Source organism: Oncorhynchus gorbuscha, linkage group LG05 (assembly GCF_021184085.1).
Source record: "Oncorhynchus gorbuscha isolate QuinsamMale2020 ecotype Even-year linkage group LG05, OgorEven_v1.0, whole genome shotgun sequence".
NCBI classification, from domain to species: Eukaryota; Metazoa; Chordata; class Actinopteri; order Salmoniformes; family Salmonidae; genus Oncorhynchus; species Oncorhynchus gorbuscha.
The window spans coordinates 57,047,209-57,064,718 of NC_060177.1; the positions used below are offsets into that span (position 1 = coordinate 57,047,209).

General features: G+C 39.8%; 1 long non-coding RNA gene across 1 annotated transcript; it reads left to right on the forward strand.

The window, feature by feature from the left end:
- Positions 1 to 2,435: 2,435 nt before the first annotated feature.
- On the forward strand, positions 2,436 to 6,649 carry LOC124035167. The gene is made up of 5 exons (XR_006838696.1): positions 2,436 to 2,591; positions 3,129 to 3,344; positions 3,506 to 3,650; positions 5,750 to 5,877; positions 6,116 to 6,649. It is a non-coding gene; the product is annotated as an uncharacterized LOC124035167 (long non-coding RNA).
- The last annotated feature ends 10,861 nt before the right edge of the window (positions 6,650 to 17,510 follow it).

Genomic DNA, 17,510 nt, shown 5'->3' on the forward strand with positions numbered 1-17,510 from the left:
AAAGACAGTACTGTGCAGCCGTCTTCATCGACCTGGCCAAGGCTTTCGACTCACCATATTCTTATCGGCAGACTCAGTAGCCTCGGTTTTTTAATGATTGCCTTGCCTGGTTCACCAACTACTTTGCAGACAGAGTTCAGTGTGTCAAATCGGAGGGCATGGTGTCCGGTCCTCTGGCAGTCTCTATGGGGGTGCCACAGGGTTCATTTCTCGGGCAGACTCTTTTCTCTCTATATATCAATGATGTTGCTCTCGCTGCGTGCGATTCCCTGATCCACCTCTACGCAGACGACACCATTCTCTATACTTCTGGCCCTTCCTTGGACACTGTGCTATCTAACCTCTAAACGAGCTTCAATGCCATAACACTCCTTCCGTGGCCTCCAACTGCTCTTAAACGCTAGTAAAACCAAATGCATGCCTTTCAACCGTTCGTTGCCTGCACCCGCACGCCCGACAAGCATCACCACCCTGGATGGGTCCGACCTAGAATATGTGGACATCTATAAGTACCTAGGTGTCTGGCTAGACTGTAAACTCTCCTTCCAGACTCATATCAAACATCTCCAATCTAGAGTTGGCTTTCTATTCCGCAACAAAGCCTCCTTCACTCACGCCGCCAAACTTAACCTAGTAAAACTGACTATCTTACCGATCCTCGACTTCGGCGATGTCATCTACAAAATAGCCTCCAGTAGTATCACAACCGGCTGGGATTGGGAATCCCATAGGGCTGCACACAATTGGCCCAGCATCTTCCGGATTGGGGTTTGGCTGGGGTAGGAGATCTGAGATGCTGAGACGAAGTGCCTTAGAACGCTGCGCCACTCAGGAGCCCAATCTGCAATTTGTTGTACCTCCAAGCATGTTATCATTGTCTGTTTGCATACTTATTATATGTATACTGGTGTTTCTGCAATAAAAAATGTTATACAATAAAAATCAAATATATAAAAGACTGTGTGGCTGTATCCGAATGTGCGGCAGGTGAATTGTGTGATAATGAGTGGAAAATAGTCAAATCAAAGAATGGAACAAAACAAGCAAAAGTTGTAGTAGAAGACAAGGACTGGTCCAATAATCCATTTTGGTATTGGGCTGTGTTTTTTGGACAAGGAGATTCATTTGGGAAATCCTTTTGCAATATCGAGGACTGTGAAGAAACCAGTGAGAAAGGTGGATTCAATCAAAGTGACCAGAAGCGGCCTTGTTTTAGTTAATTGCGTTGATGAAGAACAGAAGCGTGCACTGGATCTGGCTAAAATGTACCCGTCAGAAGTAACATGTATTGATCTTCGGAATAGAGCGCCTGCCAAAAGAGTTATAGCTGGAGTTTTGTTGGATATAGTTGATGAGTATCTTAGTCAGAAAATCCCAGGAGTGGTCAGTGCACGTCGCCTGACCTGTGTGGTAAATGGAAGGAAGGAGAAAAGCCTGTCGATATTGTTGTTGTTTGAGGAGACTCTACTTGGATATGTGAGGTATCCGGCGAGAGCATTTGTGTCAAAACCATTACAGTATGGAAATCGTAAAGGATATGGTCACGTGTCAAATGTTTGCAGACGGGAGAAGTATGATGTTGAAGAATCTGGGAATGGAAAATGTTGCAACTGTGGTGTGGATCATACTCCGGACTTCCTTGAGTGCCCTGTTAGGGTGAATGAGGTCGAGGGGTCAAGGATCAGGGCTGCCAGAGATCTCCTATGTGGAGGAGGTGAAGAGAGTCCCGGGGGAAGAGGCAACAGTGTTGAAGATATGGCAGTGTATGAATTGCAATCAGTTGCTAGTGTTTTAAGTAAATTGGGTGATCTGGATACACTCATTGTGAAGAAGGTGGATTTTGTGGCATTTATAGCCACAGTGATTAATTGTACAGCACAAGTGTCTGAGAGGTCGAAGTTGCTGGAAATGATATCTGCAGCCGAGACGTTTTTGGGGCTCCAAGACTTCACAGCAGAAGCACTACAAGTGCTTTTGTCGCACACAGAAGGCTTCTGAGCCGGTGTTAGGACCTGATTAGAATGAAGTTTTTACAGAAAAGCAGGTTTATTTTGTTAATTTTTTGGGGGTAGTTAGTATGATATTTAATTTTTACCCAAATGTTTTTCCTTTTTTGGGATCCTTATTATCCATCCTCATAGTATGTGGGAGAATGCACATTTAATTGTTGTGAACACCGTTATTCCATAGAAGAAGTACAATTTCGAACAATCTGGGAATGGAAAATGTTGCAACTGAGGTTTTTACAGAAAAGCAGGTTGATTTTGTTTGGTTAATAATTTTGGGGGTAGTTAGTATGATATTTTATTTATACCCCCCCACCCCCAAAAAAATATTTTTGGATAATTATTATCCACCCGTACACTAGGTGGTGGTCTGCATATTTAATGGTTGAGAACGCCATTATACCATAGAAGAAGTTGTTCTAATCGCTGGTTTCACAGACAAAATGAGCCCCCCCAAAAAATAGATTGAAAAGCAGAGATAAATCAACCGAGAAAGATGACATGTCATTTGGAGACAAAGTGTTTTGACGACGCGTTGTCAAGGTTGAATATATTTCTACAGGTCGCAGGAACGAGACTGGAAAAGTGAGAGTTTTCATTGGCTGCATATATTTTAGGCTAGTACAGGCTGATGGTTTGCGTGAGAAAAAATGTTGCGCCTGGACACACTCAGATTATTGTTGAAACGTCTAGTAGACGGCTATATCCTAACGTAACCGCGAAAGCCTTTTTCGCAGCAGGTTAGGATAATTAACGTAGCAGGTTAGAAGACTGAGGTTAAGGTTATGCAGAGGGTTAGCGACAATTCTCTCCTAACTTGCTACGAAAATGACTATCGAAGTGGTGTGAAAGGTGTCCCTAATGTAACCACGTAGGGTAGGGTAAAGACAACCCATCATAGCCATTACGGTAAAAATAGGCAATCAAACACGAATCACTCATTAATGCAAATCATCAAAATATCTGTTATTTATAAAATACTGTCCATTAGTACGAAATCAAAATCAACCATACACATATATAGTAAAACTAAATCAATGAAGTTTTTCAACTACCAATCAAGTTTCCATGATTGAATTCCCCCTATTTAAATGTCATCCTATTTTCTCACTGCCTTTGCAGATATCAGCACAAATGTGATGAGTTGGAGATGCAACACAATGACTTCCCATCTTAGTACTTTACTGTTGAGAAGGACATGGGGCTCTACGTGAAGTCCTCACTGGCCCAGAAGGAGGATGAGTTTACAGACCTGTCAGAGCAACTGCAGCTCAGTCAACTTCGCCAAGAGTTGCAGGAGAACAAGGACAAGCTCACCTTTTGAGAACATGGTTCTTGGTGAGATAAAGAACCTCGATACCACATCTTCCCATTCACATGATCCACCACCAGGCTTTTATTTCAAACTAGCTCCAACATACCTGATCCTGTGGTTTGAATTCAAGATGAATAAATGTAGATCGTTCAATTGTATTACTCCTCTCTCCATCCCCATGCAGGGGGTAAGCTGGAAGCTCCGGAGGAGTCCCTTGTGCAGAAGGAGGAGCTGATGACTTGCCTGGAGGAGCAGCTCAGGAAGTAGAGACAGGAGCATCACACAGTCAACTACAGCCTAGAGAGGAAGACCGTGCTGGACAGCGACAGGTCAGTGCCAAATGTACACTGAGTGTACAAAACATTAAGAACACTTGCTCTTTCAATGACAGACTGACCGGGTGAATCCAGGTGAAAGGCATGATCCCTTATTGATGTAATTTGTTATATCCACTTCAACCAGTGCAGATGAAGGGAAGGAGACAGGTTAAATAAGGATTGCTAAGCCTTGAGACAATTCAGACATGGATTATGTATGTGTACCATTCAGAGGGTGAATGGGCAAGACAAAAAATGTAAGTGCCTTTGAATAGGGTATGGGGGGGGGGGGGTGCAAGGTATTCCTAATAATTGGTATACTTGTATATACCCTGTAGTATTTGGTCACTGCTGCTCAAAACATTCCTTCACTCAGCACTCAACAGATTTTCACTCCAAACACATTTTTGCCATAAAGTCATTCAATGACAGAAAGGGAGGGGGTCCCGCGCACAACTACAACTGTAACTGCAGCCTTTAAAAACAACAACAGCAATATAAAACATGTATGTTCCAATCAGGAACACTGACTCCTGCTCATAATCTCCCTCCCTGTCCCCTCTAGCCAAGAGTTTCCCAAATTCGGTCCTGCCCCTCCATGTGCATGTTTAGTTTTTTTGCCCTAGGTCACAATACTCCACAATGACAAAGCAAAAACAGGTTTAGACATTTTAGCAAATGTATATAAATAAAAACACTTAAATAGCACATTTACATAAGTATTCAGACCCTTAGTGCTTTGTTGAAGCAGTGATTACAACCTTTGCACACCTGTATTTGGGGAGTTTCTGCCATTCTTCTCTGCAGATCCTCTCAAGCTCTGTCAGGTTGGATGGGGATTGTCACTGCACAGCTATTTTTAGGTCTCTCCAGAGATGTTTGATCGGGTTCAAGTTGGGTCTATGGCTGGGCCACTCAAGGACATTCAGAGACTTGTCTCGAAGCCACTCCTGCGTGTCTTGGCTGTGTGCTTAGGATCATTGTCCTTTTGGATGGTGAACCTTCTCCCCAGTCTGAGGTCTTGAGAGCTCTGGAGCAGGTTTTCATCAAGGATCTCTGTATTTTGCTCCATTAATCTTTCCCTCAGTCCTGACTAGTCTGCCTGCCTCTGAAAAACATCCCATACAGCATGATGCTGGCACCACCATGCTTCACTGTAGGGATGGTGCCAGGTTTCCTCCAGAAATTACGCTTTGCATTCAGGCCAAAGAGTTCAATATTGGTTTCATCAGACCAGAGAATCTGGTTTCTCATGGTCAGAGTCCTTTAGGTGCCTTTTGGCAAACTCCAAGCGGGCTGTCATGTGCCTTTTTACTGAAGAGTGGTTTCTGTCTGGCCACTCTACCATAAAGGCCTGATTTGGTAGAGTGCTGCAGAGATGGTTGTCCTTCTGGAAGGTTCTCCCATCTCCACAGAGGGACTCTGAAGCTCTGTCCGAGTGGACATCGGGTTCTTGTTCACCGCTGCCCTTCTCCCCCGATTGCTCAGTTTTGCCGGTTAGCCAGCTCTAGGAAGAGTTTTGGGTGGTTCCAAACATCTTCTATTTTATGATGGAGCCCACAGGGTTCTTGGGGACCTTCAGTGCTGCAGACATGTTTTGGTACCCTTCCCGAGATCTGTGCCTCGACAAAATGCTGTCTCAGAGCTCTCCGGTCAATTCCTTCGACCCCAGGGCTTGGTTGTTGCTCTGACATGCACTGTCGACTGTGGAACTTTATATAGACAGGTGTGGGTCTTTCAAAATCATGTCCAATCAATTGATTTGACCACAGGTGGACTCCAAGTTGTAGAAACATCTCAAGGATGATCAATAGGAACAGGATGCACCTGACCTCAATTTCGAGTCTCATAGGAAAAGGGTTTGGATACTTATATAAATAAGGTATTTCTGTTCTTTAGCTTTTATAAATTTGCTAAAAAAAACAACATTTTTTAAAACTCTGCTTGCTTTGTCAGTATGGGGCATTGTGTGTAGATTGTTTATTTTTTAAATCCATTTTAGAATAAGGCTGTAACGTATCAAAATGTGGTAGAGTCAAGGGGTCTGAATACTTCTTGAATGCAATGTAAATGCTCCAGAAAATCAGGGCCTCTTTGTTCCTCCTCTTAAGGCCACCACCCACCTGTGTCACTTCAAGACAGGAGTCCTGGGCCTTATACCGTGTTGTACACCCAACTACAACCACATCCTGCCCAAGATGGGACCCCTCTCCAAGAGCACCTGCCTTCAACTTCATAGGTGATTGAGCTGCCTTTTATGCTGCTGTTTTTTATGCTTGTCAAAAATACTATTTATTTATTAGTAAATGCAATAAATGTACTCAGTGTATGTTGTAGCTTAGTTACAGTAGATACTGAGTAGGTGATTTTTGTTGTATTAATTCAAAGATAATATATATTTCCTTTTTTAAATGTAGTTTTTTTTGTCAATTTTGGTTTAATATATCAAATTTGTGTCAATGTCTTGTTAACCATAGCCTCTTTGTTCGTCTGGAAACCCCCACCGCCCTAGAAGAGGACTAGTCCGTCCAAACCCTCTGGTCCAGAGTGCCTGGCTCCTCTGCTGGGTGACCCTTCCAGAGGGAGCCTGTTTACCCCCCACAGACCCACCCCAATCAGGGGTAGCCCCATTGAACCCATCCTCAGAGAGGCAGGACAGGGCTTCAAACCCCTTTAATGGGACATTTCCAACAGAAAATAAATGGTGCTACTTGGTTATGCAAAAAATATTGTCACTTATACATTTTATTTTTCAGCCACTAGGTGGCAGCAACTATACTTAGAATATGTCCTACTGTGTTAGACAAAGATCTGCCACTGGAAAGTTTTCTAGAGAAAGCAATCAAAAGCTCTGTTATTTTGTGTTATTAGTTTTTTAAAGACTGTATCCAAAAAATAAACATCAGAAATGTATACTCAAAAGATTAAGGCATACAAAAAAGTATTTAGTCAGCAACCAATTGTGCAAGTTCTCCCACTTAAAAAGATGAGAGGCCTGTAATTTTCATCATAGATACACTTCAACTATGACAGACAAAAATGAGGGAAAAAAATCCAGAAAATCACATTGTAGGACTTTTAATGAATTTGTTTGCAAATTATGGTGGAAAATAAGTATTTGGTCACCTACAAACAAGCAAGATTTCTGGCTCTCACAGACCTGTAACTTCTTCTTTAAGAGGCTCCTCTATCCTCCACTCGTTACCTGTATTAATGGCACCTGTTTGAACTTGTTATCAGTATAAAAGACATCTGTCCACAACCTCAAATAGTCACACTCCAAACTCCACTATGGCCTAGACCAAAGAGCTGTCAAAGGACACCAGAAACAAAATTGTAGACCTGCACCAGGCCTGTCATGCTTCAATTATGTACGTGTTCAGTATTGATGATACTTGTATGATGCATGAGTTCAGTGCAGATATTGATTGAATGGATCAGGTGACTCAGTCAATTGAAAATGTTCTCAATTGAAAATATTCCAATGATCAATGCGTTAGGGTAAGAGCATGGTGCTTGTAGCCTTAGGGTTGCGAGTTCAAATCTCATTAACCAGCTTTTCATTCAACCATTTCATGAAGATGAATTACCTGACGCATGACAATATATTGATATTGATATAATAACCATCATAATGAAGTAAACTTGGAGTAACTCAATGATAAATATCGAAGGTTTTATTCTGGTGACATGATGATTGATGTGGTTTTCGGTAAACTTTCCAAATGTCGACAAAACAAAACACGCTAGACAAGGTGGGATCTTTTTGTGTCAGTAAAATGAATTATGCAAGAAATAAATGTCGGTGGAAATGCTTTTATGTGCAAATATTGTTATAATAACCATCATATGGAAGTAAACGTGGAGTCACGCGATGACATGTTGGGTGGTCCACCCACTACAAATCGAGAAAGCGTGCAGATTATTAGCCTACAAATAAATTATAATGAACTTCACAGGCTGGTAAAAGTGCACAATGAACTTGATGCACATTTCCAATAACTGTCGAGGGTTTTATTCTGGTGACATGACAAATAAAAATAATTGTCAATCATAATCTCATAAAGTTAGCAGTCCAAACACTTAAAAGACACACCCTATCCCCTCTGCCCTGAAATTAAGTGGACACTTCTGATGACGTATCATGACGTCTGACGAGTATACACTTGCAGGACGAGGGAGGAAGGATTTACAGTAATGAGTGTAATGTCATTGTAACTGACCACAAGACAAATAAAGTGACCAAAGGGGTCACATTCCGAGTGTAGAATATTACCACCAAATGTATTTTTCATTGTAGTGACACCGGCGGAGCGTTCAGATCCATGGGAAAGCCAAATACCGTTGCCCCACTGTGACCTCCAGAAGTTGGCATCAGCCAAAATTGAGTGAGATTCTTGAAAAAAGCAAAAAATCTGTTCGAAATTGTTTAGCAAATAAAAATAAGGCCTTGCGCTTCACATTGTTTCGTAACCCCCTAGCATTAAGAGATAATATAGACAAAGACAAAACAACAAAGATTATATAAAAGTATAAACTGTAGTAGGATGAGTCAAAGACGTAGGAGCATATTCAAATAATTGAATAACAAAATGTTTTACATATAAACGTTCCTAAGACCTTTTTTGGAAATAAGTGTTAATAACTAAATAGAACAATAACCGTGTAAAGTCAGAGCAGACCTGTATGCCCTTTAAAACAGTATCTTAGTTACTGTATACATAAAACATAAATACAACTTTCAATCTTCGTAAGTTTGTAAACAAAATAGGTCTTCTGGTCATACAAGAACAAACTAATAAGTAGAGTATTCCTGAACAGTAGTCACCTGATGCTTGTTAGGTAAACAACAAATGAGAATACCATGGCTGAAACCATCAACCTGTTCCTTCTGGTGAGATTTTAGGGAGGATTTCTGAACCGTTGATGAAACCTCGTCCTCCGACTAAGTAAGCAGCCTTCCCCTCACTTCGTGCTATCTTGATCGTTGGCCACAACTTGTTCCTTCTTTCTATGTCTTCCGGGCTGAGATGCTCGGCGAAACGCATACCATGGCTCTGAAGGAAGGCGTTCTTCCTAGCAGATTTCCAGACAGCATCCTTGTAGAATCTGGTAGTGAATAGGATGATGATACCCCTGGGCTTGAATCGTTTTGCTGTTGCTTCTTGCCAAGGCGATGCACAACGTCGATGGTATCACCAACTTTGTTCTTCTCTGCAGGCAAAACTTCTTGGCAGATGCGGATAGCCTCTCCTCGCACATCTTCATTCTCCACCTCTGGCAAGCCGTAGAGTCTCAGGTTCCATCTTCTTGTGTATTGTTCCAGATCAGTGAGACATCTATGGCAGACATTGTTATTCTTTTCCACCCTTTTCACATTTTTTTCAACTTTTGCCACTCTCGTTTTCACATCCTTAATTTCACCACATGCAAACTCCACAGTCTTTTTCAAGCCTTCGATAACCATGGTCTTCGCACCTACCATTTTCTCAATGGCGTCACACCTGGAGTTGATGAGTAAGGAGAGGGTAGCCACGATGTCAGAGTTCATGTTGGGTTTTTTGGAGGGTGGAGGTTTGCACGGAGTAACCGGTAAAGAGGGGAACTCGTCATCTTCAACAGCATTCGAAAACATGATATTATCCATAGGCCAAGTGTAGTTATGGCAGTTGTCTATAAGCAAGTTTCTCTCTTGTTGATTAGCAATAGAACGGCTAACTTCTTCCTTTCTTTTTTTGTCACGACTTTGCATGGACATGCTGAAATAAATGATCCAATTATCAATCCAGTCACAGGAAAGGTCTTATATCTTGAACAAATAAAAATAGTAATGACTGTAAACTTTTTTTTTTCACAATCTTTCTGAAGTTTGGTACAGACCTTGATAAAAAAAACGTCTGTTCAAGCCGCCATCTTGGCACCTACATAGATTACAAACAATGGACAATCGAGCTAGGGGGTACAATATCATATTACAATTACACAAGGATCTTAAGGGACATGTATATACTTACAATTCTAACAGCTTTTTTCTTAGTAGAGCATTTAACCGTCTTAAAATACAGTTCAATTTATTTTTGTAGGGTAAGAAAATGTGGTTTTCTGTTTGTAAATTTACATTTGTGTATATGAAATTTGGCCAAAAGAATAATGAAATTAATTACATAAAAATGTTTCAGCTTATTTCCATTGTTTGTAAAGAATCCAAACAGTACATCTCTCCACAATAGTGTAAAATCTTCAGAAATGTGTACTCGTCAGACATCACGATACGTCATCAGAAGTGTCCACTTAATTTGAGGACTGAGGGGATAGGGTTTATCTTTGAAGTGTTTGAAAAGCAACCTGTATGTGCACTCTAGCCAACAATGCGCGGCTACTATATAAAAAAAATATAAAAAAATGTAAGAAAACCACCAGTGGAGTTGAAAATGTGATGGGAACCCATTTAACTTGCATTTTTTATTCGGTACATGGGAATTTAACTGCAAAAGCTATTTTTATGTGAACTATGTCATCACGCACAGCCTTTATTTCTGTAACAAGTCAATTTGATTCAAACACATTTCTAATGTAAAATGTGCATATTATTTTTATGCAGATTTGAGAATATTTGCACAAAAATCCATTGCTAATTGGATGATAACCTAGCTACTGTCAATGTTTCCATTACGGTACTTTGCTTTTGATAAAAGCGCCCATAATGATAGGATTACGATATTGTTGTCAGCTGAACAGCAGTGATGCATCCATCTTCTCTCCCCCCCTACAGTAGCAGCAGGTAGTTCCTCTTAATCTTGACCTTGAATGCCCATGAAGCAGCAGAGACATTGTGAACATGCAGAAACTCATCAAATATTTATACCCAGATCTAATTCAGGACTTCATGTGATTTTCCTTGGCTTTGGGGCCAGGGTCTGTGTTCCTAGAAAATATTGAATCTGTTCTTTAAAGGTTCCCAGAATGTTTCATTTGGTTGTGGGAACAGTCCGATGAGAACCTTGTGAGGACATCGCAAAAGATATGTTCCTAAAACACAAAAACTGTCCAGTTGTGCGGATGATTATACAATTTCTTTTAGGGTGCAAAACCATTCACCTGATGTTACAAGAACGTTCCCAGAACATATTTTAATCTTCTCTTTAAAGGTTCCCAGAATGTTTCATACGTAGTGGGAACATTGTGGGGATATGACAAGAGATAGGTTCCCAAAACACTAGAACTGTCCAGTTGCGCTGACATTCAGATATTGTTTTTATCAGTTCTTTAAAGGTTCCCAGAACATTTAATTAGATTGTGGGAACAGTGTGGATACATTAGAAAAGAGAGGTTCCCAAAACACAAAATATACTCAATTGTGATGACATTCATACAATGTTTAAGTTAGATTGCACAGGACGTTCCTATAATGTTGTAAGACTGTTGGAAAAAAACCTGGTCTAAGCTCTTTAAAGGTTACAAGAACATTTAAGTAAGTTATGTGAGTTGTCTGGGATGCAAAAATATTGTTCTGGTGATGTGGGGAAGCAGGTAGCCTAGCCGTTAATGACGCTTAATTAAGAGATGTGAATGACATTTGAGAGCAAAGCCATTTAAGTAGGAAATGCGTAAACATACATTTTGCATACATACTGAACTCTCTAGGGCAAAGAAGGCATCCATGACCTATAAAGTCAAATATAATTGTGTTAATATATTTGATATAAGGTTACAGCAGACCTGTAGTATTTTGAAACATCAATAGCATTTATGCGCAGGTCTGCTCAATAGTTTACCACAAGTCATCTGTAAAGAGAACATTACCTCATCCGGTACTTGTTTGGTCCCATTAAGAGCCTGAAGGCTGTTAAAATAGAGATTGTGTGCCCCAAATTTCCCGACGAGGCTGCCAGGCACAGACACCCCCATGAACTACGGGAATTCTGTTTGAAAAGGGTATACAGTAGTTAGTTATTTCCCACAGCAGAACATCATTATTAGATTATGATTTGTCTCTCTCTACAGTACCTGATGAACACATTATTAGAGGCATTTTCATTCAATAAGAGCGGACATGAAAAAAGGGAAATAACATAATCACTGCCCCATTTGAACTGTTTGTCCAGTGCTCACATACTACTCACCTGTTACACCTATTTAGGGCAGCAGATAATCTAGCAGTTAAAGCGTAGGGCCAACAGGGTGAAAAATCTGTACCCTTGAGCAATGCATTTAACCCTAATTGCTCCAAGGGGGATTTAACGAGAATGGGATATGCAAAATACATTTCCAATTCATACGTGTTGAAAATGCATAATACACCCGTGTACATGTCTGAAATTGGACAAATATAAGCATGCATCAAATTAGTATTAATATTACCACGCCAAACAGAATGCCATCTTTAACCATGAGAAACGAATAGGTCTTTCTAATGGCTAATGATTAAAAAAGTCTGCACATTGTCCACCCTGTCCTCCAATTCCATCATCACCTTTGTAGGCAACCAACACCGCCACATGGATCGACAACGGCACAATCTCGGATTTGCCTGTTCCTTAGATCCAGCATAATTTCAGGAATAAAATTGGTTGTATTTATTATGCAGAACAATCCATAACCTGTTTTGTTTTGGTAATGGACAAATACATAATGAATACAGAATAATAATTGTCATTCTACACTACTCAATTAGTATTTGTCTGCAATTTTACATTGAGTGCAATCGCTAAATATTATAATGCATGTGATAACGGATAGGCTACAGTAACAGGCTAAAATCAGTATGGGATTTGTGAAAGATACTGTACGGGGGGGGGGGGGGGTGTCAATTAATAGCCTCTATGCGGTAGGTTATACAACTGTAAGAAATGATTGGAAGCTTTATCTGCTGGTATAATTGACAGAAATCCCCACCACATGGCAAATCGCTCTCTGTCTATAGTAGGCAGCAGTTTTCTTATGCTTTAAGTTTGTGCTAGTGATTAATGTATATTGGCCAACAATTTCAATGGCTTACTGGCTCACTGGGCACAGCACATTTTTCAAATCCCCTTTCAAATCACATATAAAACCTCCCACTCACCATTTAAGCATATACAATTATTACTTCTTGTCATACCAGCAGACATCTGGATGGTGAACTACAAAAAAAGACCATGTGTAAATGAGCTGAGGAGCAACACAAATTATTGCATTTGTCCAAAACATTTTGTTAGGTTACCAAAACATCGGAACAGTCAGAATGTCAGTTACTTGAAATGCACAGGCAGATAGTATAAACTTTATAGGATTAATTGTGTTGCAAGCAACAGTAACATCTACTGATGTGAGGCAGAATAGCTGCTCCAGCAAAGCAGTCAGTATAAAGGTAGCTAGCTTGCTAGTTAGCTATCTTATACTATTTTGTGCAATGGTCTGTGATAGAGAACTTGTTTAGTTTTTCACTATCTAGCTGCTAAAAATAAGAATTTGTTTAGAAACATGTTCACAGAACTAGCTAGCCAAACAGTTAACTTCATTACAGCCTTGAAATGTGTCCCTGTCACTTACTGTTTCCATCATAACATGCTACTTCTAGCTAGTTTATTCTATTTAGATTAAATTATAGCATGTTAGCTGGCCAGATAAAAAAAAGATATTATTGAACAAAAATCTTGCTAACTTGTTAGTTCGCTAGCTAACATAGCAAGATGCCCAAAGTAGCCTTGTCGTATGTTATAAACCACGCTCCCTTTTAGATACATAGGCTATTAAAATAAGTAATAGGCCCAATTAAATGAGAGATGCTCATGGTAGAGGTCGACCGATTATGATTTTTCAACGCCGATACAGATTATTGGAGGACCAAAAAAAGATGATACAGATTAATCGGCTGATTTTTTAAACTTTTATTTGTAATAATGACAATTACAACAATACTGAATGAACACTTATTTTAACTTAATATAAAACATCAATAAAATAAATTTAGCCTGAAATAAATAATGAAACATGTTCAATTTGGTTTAAATAATACAAAAACAAAGTGTTGGAGAAGAAAGTACAAGTGCAATATGTGTCATGTAAAAAAGCTAACACTTAAGTTCCTTGCTCAGAACATGAGAACATATGAAAGCTGGTGGTTCCTTTTAACATGAGTCTTCAATATTCCCAGGTAAGAAGTTTTAGGTTGTAGTTATTATAGGAATTATAGGACTATTTCTCTCTATACCATTTGTATTTCATATACCTTTGACTATTGGATGTTCTTGTGTAACATTATAGCTTCCGTCCCTCTCCTCGCCCCTACCTGGGCTCAAACCAGGAACACATCGACAACAGCCACCCTCGAAGCATCGTTACCCATCGCTCCACAAAAGCCGTGGCCCTTGCAGAGCAAGAGGAACAACTACTCCAAGTCTCAGAGCGAGTGACATCACCGATTGAAACGCTAATAGCGCGCACCCCGCTAACTAGCTAGCCATTTCACATTGGTTACACCAGCCTAATCTCGGGAGTTGATAGGCTTGAAGTCATAAACAGCTCAATACTTGAAAGCATTGCGAAGAGCTGCTGGCAAAACGCACGAAAGTGCTGTTTGAATGAATGCGAAAGTGCTGTTTGAATGAATGCGTACGAGCCTGCTGCTGCCTACCATCGCTCAGTCAGACTGCTCTATCAAATATCAAATCATAGAGTTAATTAGAACATAATAACACATAGAAATACAAGCCATTGGTCATTAATATGGTCGAATCCGGAAACTATCATTTCGCAAACAAAACGTTTATTCTTTCAGTGAAATACGGAACCGTTCTGTATTTTATTTAAAGAGTGGCACCCATAAGTCTAAATATTCCTGTTACATTGCACAACCTTCAATGTTATGTCATAATTATGTAATATTCTGCCAAATTAGTTCGCAACGAGTCAGGCGGCCCAAACTGTTGCATATACCCTGACTCTGCATGCAATGAACGCAAGAGAAGTGACACAATTTCACCTGGTTAATATTGCCAGCTAACCTGGATTTCTTTTAGCTACATGTGCAGGTTTAAAAATATATACTTCTGTGTATTGATTTTAAGAAAGGCATTGATGTTTATGGTTAGGTACAGTCGTGCAACGTTTGTGCTTTTTCGCAAATGCACTTTTTTAGGAAGAAATAGTCTTCACACAGTTTGCAACCAGCCAGGCGGCCCAAACTGCTGCATATACCCAGACTCTGTTGCAAGAGAAGTGACACAATTTCCCTAGTAAAAATAAATTAATTTTAGCAGGCAATATTAACTAAATACGCAGGTTTAAAAATATATACTTGTGTATTGATTTTAAGAAAGGCATTGATGTTTATGGTTAGGTACACGTTGGAGCAACGACAGTCCTTTTTCGCGAATACGCACCTCATCGATTATATGCAACGCAGGACACGCTAGATAAACTAGTAATATCATCAACCATGTGTAGTTAACTAGTGATTATGATTGATTGATTGTTTTTCATAAGATAAGTTTTATGCTAGCTAGCAAATTACCTTGGCTTTTTACTGCATTCGTGTTACGGGCAGGCTCCTCGTGGAGAGCAATGTAAGGCAGGTGGTTAGAGCGTTGGACGAGTTAACCGTAAATTTGCAAGATTGCATCCCTGAGCTGACAAGGTAAAAATCTGTCCATCTGCCCCTGAACAAGGCAGTTAAACCACAGTTCCTAGGCCGTCATTGACAATAAGAATGTGTTCTTAACTGACTTGCCTAGTTAAATAAAGGTGTAAAAAAAAAACGGTGTACCGATTTCCGATCGTTATGAAAACGTGAAATCGGCCCTAATTAATCGGCCATTCCGATTAATCGGTCGACCTCTAGCTCATGGTAATTTGTTGTATGGCTACTTCGGGAATATGGACTCAGAACAGAAAAGGTGCAATGGTTATGATACATGTATTTTGTTTATGAATTAAATATTATCAAGGCTACTCAACAAATGTAATATTACAGTATTCAGACGTAGACAAACCAATGTAAACGGTGAACCGTCTGTTCAACCGTTAAACTGCGTTAAGGATCGTATAGAGCAGTATATTTAAAAACTGATAGCTTATCAATTTACTACTGTGAAATGAGTACAAATAAACGACAGATGGGACGAACTGTCGTCTTTCTTAACTTGTTGTAGGCCTATAGGCTATTTTGGAAGTATGAAACCATCACAGTCAGAAAAGATGAGGAATGTATCTGCAATGATCATGGGAATGAAATAAATCATTGGAAATAGATTTCTAATTAATTTAGAATGCAAAGATTTTTGCACTTCTCACTAACAGCATCTTGGTATTCTATTTAGCTACATGTTTTTTTGTTATGAATAAGTCCTCATATATTCCTCATTTGCATAGGGCTACTAGGCTACGTTTGCCTTCTTGCAATACAATACTTCTACCACAAGAAACTGTGCGTAGGCATAGTCTAAGGTTTACTGAAGGATAATGAAGCACATTCTCATGTCAAGTTAAGTTTTTATAAATGCCAACTTTTGCGTGAAAACTGGTGCTGGAATGTTTTGGGGCTCCTACCAATGTTGATAAATGAGGCTCCTGCCGTGGTCGATTTGTGTTGTCTCACGTAAACCATGCCTCTTGACACTTTTTGCAGCAATCAACGATAAGTTTCTGTTCTGAAAAATAGAGTTTGCTACACTTTATGTCCACATAATGATAGCCTACTTTGTAGGCTTTAGCTACATTGGAGATATGTAATTTTTGCCCATTGTTCTATGAGAAGTTTGAATGAAGAGTCGTTTGGAAGACAAAATGAGCCGGGTCTTTTCTGTGAATGGAGCCAAATGCCCATCACCAGTGGAGGATGATTACACTTGGGGAAGATGATTACAAATGGGGAAGATGATTACACTTGGGGAAGATGATTACACTTGGGGGAGATGATTACACTTGGGGAAGATGATTACACTTGGGGAAGATGATTACACTTGGGGAAGATGATTACATTTGGGGAAGATGATTACACTTGGGGAAGATGATTACATTTGGGGTTGGCAAAAACAGTAGCTAGCTAACAACAAACAATAGATACTATTGTAATATGATAATGGATAACATAATGTCTTGGGCTTTCAGTGTATGAATGATCTGACACTGGTGAACAGAGATCCTTTGTGCCTAATAATCAGAATGTCTGTGAAAAGGGTGTGCGAGAGATTCTCAGCTGAAACTATAAATCATAATTTTTTATCAACTGGAAAATGATACTCTTAACGTGTTTACTACACCTTTGAGCTTTTCATGCCGTTGAGGTTGATGCCCGGGTCTTATTTTGTACAGCATGTCAGTTGCACTGGTTAATTGTATGCGTTTTTTATAAACCTAGTCTGTTTTATCAAGATTGTTGTGAATAATTCTCACTGTGAAATACTGGGACTATAAGCAAGCACAACACAATTAAAATCATTTGGACAGCCTCGTACAAGACTAACCACTTATTTTCAGTCATAGTCATTATTATCACACAGTCATATTGCAATTCTTCAAATCCACATTTTTATACACGGTTTAATTGCCTGCCAAATGCAGTCAAACGTGTTGCATTTAGCACGCGACAATCGTAATGCGCGTGCGCAACTGTCCGGCTCTTCATTGAGGGGTTCGATTAATCTGGTCCTGCGGTACACTGAGCTATCGCCTGTCACTTCATTGGGCGAAAGCGGAGAGCGAGGAGGAGCGCTTTATCAAATTAACACGCATCTGCACCGCTGGTTATGTTGTCAACAAAGCCGCATATAGTGCATTGTCCAGAAACATACAACATCTATTTTCCATTAAATACACTAGTTTTCATTGGGAAGGCACATAAAGCATTTTTATCAAAAGCACTCACCTTTGCATGTGAAAACAGAATCCTAT